The sequence below is a fragment of the Choloepus didactylus genome, chromosome 6 (genome assembly GCF_015220235.1).
Source record: "Choloepus didactylus isolate mChoDid1 chromosome 6, mChoDid1.pri, whole genome shotgun sequence".
In the NCBI taxonomy this organism is placed as follows: domain Eukaryota; kingdom Metazoa; phylum Chordata; class Mammalia; order Pilosa; family Megalonychidae; genus Choloepus; species Choloepus didactylus.
In genome coordinates, this window is record NC_051312.1 from 22,535,629 (window position 1) to 22,540,586 (window position 4,958).

The 4,958-nt window shown below is 36.4% G+C and overlaps 1 pseudogene; it reads right to left on the bottom strand.

Annotated features, from left to right (window-relative positions):
* Positions 1 to 2,800: 2,800 nt before the first annotated feature.
* Positions 2,801 to 3,691, bottom strand: LOC119538740 (annotated as a pseudogene).
* Positions 3,692 to 4,958: the final 1,267 nt, after the last annotated feature.

Genomic DNA, 4,958 nt, shown 5'->3' on the forward strand with positions numbered 1-4,958 from the left:
AGTAATTCAAGTACTATTTATACACATCAAGAGATGCTCTTGTATCCCACAAACACCCCAGGTTTCATTGAGTTTTCATTTTAAACAGTCACTGAATAAGGTACATATATAAAATGCATGTTCAATTCTAATACATAATAAGGAAATTTTTTCAAAGCAATGAGGGAGATAAAAAGAGTTTGTGTGTGGATGCAAATACTTGTGGAAATTTTGGATAGGATGACCATGAAATAATTCACTGAGTTCACTTTTGAATAAAGAACTCAGAAAATGAGTTTACTAGCCATGTAAATATCTGAATGGAGAAACTTTCAAGGAGAGTCATGTGGAGGAAGTTGAAGAAATAATGGTTTGGCCTATTTGGGAGATGGAAATTAGTAGGACAGGTAATTAGGAAAGTGAGAGGGGTCGAAATTAAGTGCAGCCTTCTTGGAGTTAGGCTTTGACTTTGAATGAGGCTACTCAGTTGAGAAGAGGAAAGGAAGCCTAGGCACAGAAGAATGTAGGCCAGATATTGGTGGCTATTACAATAATTCACTGAGCGTTTAAGGTAGAAGTGAGAGTCAGATGTAAATTTTGGAGTCATCAACACTTAGGAGGTATTTAAAACTGTATTATATAAAATTACCAAGATTTCAACAGTCACAAATCTAAGGATGAACCTTGTCACACTTAAATACAGAGTTCAGTGAGACCATCAAGGGCTGGGAAAATCAACTTAGACATAGTTGTTAAATACCAAGGAGGGAAATCAGGAGAGTGTGGTGATCCCAAAGCCAAGGCAAAATACTTACAGGAGAAAGAGTGATCAACTCTGTCAAATCCTTGAGCTATCAATATAGGCCATTGGTTACCTTGATAAGAGTAGCTCCACTGAAGGGACAGAGATGAAAACCTCACTTGAGAGGGCTCAATAAAACTGGAGGGAGAAATTAGAGTGACTATTGAAAGAAGAAAAATCAGATACAGGGAAAAGAAATGGAAAGTGAAAGTGTTCTGATTTGTGAAAGCTGCTGTTATGCAAAATATTAGAAATGGATTGGCTTTCATAAACGGGATTTATTAGGTTACAAATTTACAGTTCTAAGGCTATAAAAGGGCCCAACCTAAGACATCAACAAGAGGATACCTTAAATGAAGAAAAACCAATGGCATCTGGACACCTCTGTCAGCTGGGAAGGCATATGGCTGACATCTGCTGGTCCTTTGCTCCCAGATTCTGGTTTTAAATTGGCTTTCTCCAAAATGTCTCCTGGGCTCCTGTCTTTCTTAGCTTCTCTCACCTCTCAGCTTGGTTCTCCAAGGGTGCTTCTCTCTAAGCATCTTGGAGTCCTCTCTTAGCTTCTCCAGGGCAAACTCTGGGCTTCATCTCTTAGTTTAGCATCTCCAAATGTAAATCTGTCTGCATCTTCCAGTGTCTCTAAGCATCTGTGTTGACTTTCAGCTTCTCTCCAAAATGTCTCTCTCAGCTTCCCTAAGCTCCCTGTTTCTGTGAGCTCTTTTAAAGGACTCCAGTGTTCTAACTAAGACCCACCCAGAATGATGGGGTCACATCTCCATGGAAATAATTTAATCAAAGTTCACACCCACAGTTGGATGAGTCACATCTCCATGGAAACACTCAAAGAAAGTCACCTTACACATTTCTTATGTGATGTTGTTCTCTGACATATACTGCTTAAGCTTCACTCAAGAAATTTTGAAATAACTGTCAAGAATTAGATACAGAAAAACTGGTGATTACCATTGGGGGGAAAGAAACCTGTCTTTGATTTTTACAGTACTAAGGGGAAAAATAAACAAAGTCCGTATGACCCATTGAATTTAAGTGGTATTCTACAGTAGCACAAGAAAAAAATAAATTCCACCTGATATAGGAATGTGATTTTACTGTTCCTTGCCTTTTTTCCATCCTTACTCCCCCACTGCTTCAGCAGAGAATCATTATGAGAATAGGTGCTTTTCTGATGCGTAACAGAAGAATAGCTCTTAGAAATATAATTCTTACTATGTGAAAAGCATGATGATAGTCTCCCATATGTAAATCTCACAAATTTGTGATTAGTGTGCCATTATTATCACCTCTGTGTTATAGATTACTTGTTGGACATAAAGTTCCTCAGGATACATAGTAAGTAACCAAGTCTGGTTTTAACTAAGTGAATCTAACTTGAGAGCACTAACCCTTGATTAATAAACTATATGGTATTAGGATTGGCCAGAAAAGCATAGTTGTTTCCTTTCTTGAAATCTAGGACAGAAAATGGGTTAGGAAGTAAACTATTTCTGTCTGGAGCTTGGGAGAGTATATTGTTTTGGACATGTAAGAAACACCAAAATGCCATTGGTTGCAAAATGATCAGAGTATAAGATGAAAATGTTGATAAATATTGTTATTGTCTATGAATTAGATAATTTAATGTATTCTCTGAGTGATGAAATTAAGAGATTGGAAGTACTATTTTAATTATTATTTGGTGGTTGGAATTATCTTCACCAAATATAATCATATATAGGAATAGACTATGTGGACTCTCAATGTTGATTTGGGTTGCACATTGCCCTACATAGCCTGCTACTAAATATCTAAATTATTTGAAGGATCAATAGGGTAAAGGGGAAATAAAAAAAATCAGGAAACAAAATACAGAAGAGAAGAAGCTTGGATCAATCTTGGGAATAGTAAATTTTGCTTATATCTACATATAGGTCTTAGGTAGGGGAGACATAATCAACAAGTTCAATGATAAGAATCAAGAATGTCTTTCAGTCTATTTCCTTTCTAAGCCATGATAGGGAACTATAGTTTCTTTATTGCTTTCTTCATCTCTGTCTTCCATATTCTGTGTACCAGAGGGTTGAGCATGGGGGCAATGATAGTATAAAAAAGAGAAAAGACTTTGTCTTTTGGTAAAGTAGCAGCCATTGGAATGTAAATAAAGAGAAAAGGAGAAAAAAAAGGACGACCACAGTCATATGGGAGCTGCATGAGGAAAGAGCTTTGCAGTGATTCTCCACAGGATAGGACCTGACAGTGTATAAGATCACAGCATAAGATATCAACAAGGCAACAAAAGTCACCAAGCTCATCAATTAGAAATGAACAAGAGACCAATTCTTCTTGTGTCAGCACAGGCCAGTTTCAACAAAGCATACACATCACAGAGATAGTGATCTACCTCATTGGGGCCACAGTAGGGTAAGAAGATGGAGAGGAGAAACTAGCTGAAGGAATGCAGGAATCCCCCAGTGCAGGATGCAGCAATGATGAGGATGCACCTCCACCTGCTCATGATGACAGGATAGTGCAGGGGCTTGCAGATGGCCAAGTAGTGGACATAGGCCATCCCTGTGAGGATGAAGACCGCAATACCTCCAAAGAGGTGCATGGTAAAGAGCAGTGTCATGCAGCCATTGTAGGAAATGGTCTTCTTTTCTTCCAGGAAGTCAATGATTAGCTTGTGGGTCACAGTGGAGGTGTAGAAAATGTCTGAGAGTGAGAGGTAACTCAGGAAGAAATGTATGGGCTGGTTAATGAGTTCACTGCAATGATAGAAATTATGATGAGCAGATTTCCTATCAAAATTGCAAAATAACAAAGTAAGAACAGTAAAAAACAGAGATCTTCTACTTCCTTTCCCTGAGAAAGTCCTAAAAGAATAAATTCTGTGACCTTATTCTCATTTTCCATGATCTAGAGCCATTTGTAACCACCTGAAATTAGAAGAATAGTTAATATTTATGAGATATATTTTAATATGGTGATGTATATCATTCCTTGTATGAGGAAGATTATAATGGAGCAATGGCTCAAGAGTTAAAAAGAAAGTAAAACTTTGATTTATTTTTTATTTAGAAAGTCTCTTCTGCAAAGCTTTTTGTCTCTTTCTTAAAAACATTGACTACTGGTAAAAATGCTAGGTCACTGAGATGAAGACCAACATTGTAGATTAAATACAGTGTATTTATGTAACTATTCTCTTGAAACCCTGGGCAGGGGAAAAAGTTTGTGAAGATATTGTAACCATTGACTATAGTGGATTTACTTTTAATTGCAGTTTTTACTTTAGCTTATTTCTTTTCCTTTTTAATGTGGATGCAACTTATGTTAACTAAGTGATTTATATCATTGCTGTAACCAGATGCTTTCCTTCCCACTAATTTACAGCCCATCTCCATTCCTTTTCTTGTCATTGCAATTGTTATCTTATGCTGAGTGTTTCATAACATTACTGTAACCACATGTTTGGCCCTCATTTACAGTCAATTTCTGCTTATGCCAGCTAGCTTTTATCGGTTTTCAAGGCCTTCTTAGAACATGCTTGCATACTCTCTATTATTTGTAAATGAAACAGCCAATCAGTATATGTTAACTTAAATAAAGTCACTATCTTCACCTCCCTTTGAATCCTATAAAAACCCTAAGCTCTTTCAAATTGGGAAGACAGATTTGAGTTGTGACTCCTGTTTTCATGCTGGTCTACCTTTCATTAAAGCTCTTTCTTTTCTCAAAATCCCAATATCATGGCATTAAGTTCTGTGTGTATTGGGCAGCAAGCTCTTGCTCAATAACACACTTAGCATACATTATCAAACATTATATTTCTATGATGAAAATACAGAACACAAAATAGACAAAATAGGATTATGAAGTTTCCTCTCCAATAGAAAAATAAAAAAAATCAGATCTCACTTTGCTGGTTTCACTGTTACTGCATACATATGTACATAAATGAAGGAGTAAGAGTAAAAATAGAAAACAATCATATACCAATATATGATGTGTTCTATGCTGGTAATAATAATGTGAGAAACGTCCTGTCATATATCCTATGTGCAAAGGTTATAAATAGAGAAACCAAACACCAGTAAATGTAATTTGGAATTAGGAGGCATCTTGTACATGCTATAATTAGTTGTATTTTTCTTGTGCTTTGTTTCCTTACTTTCAAAATTCA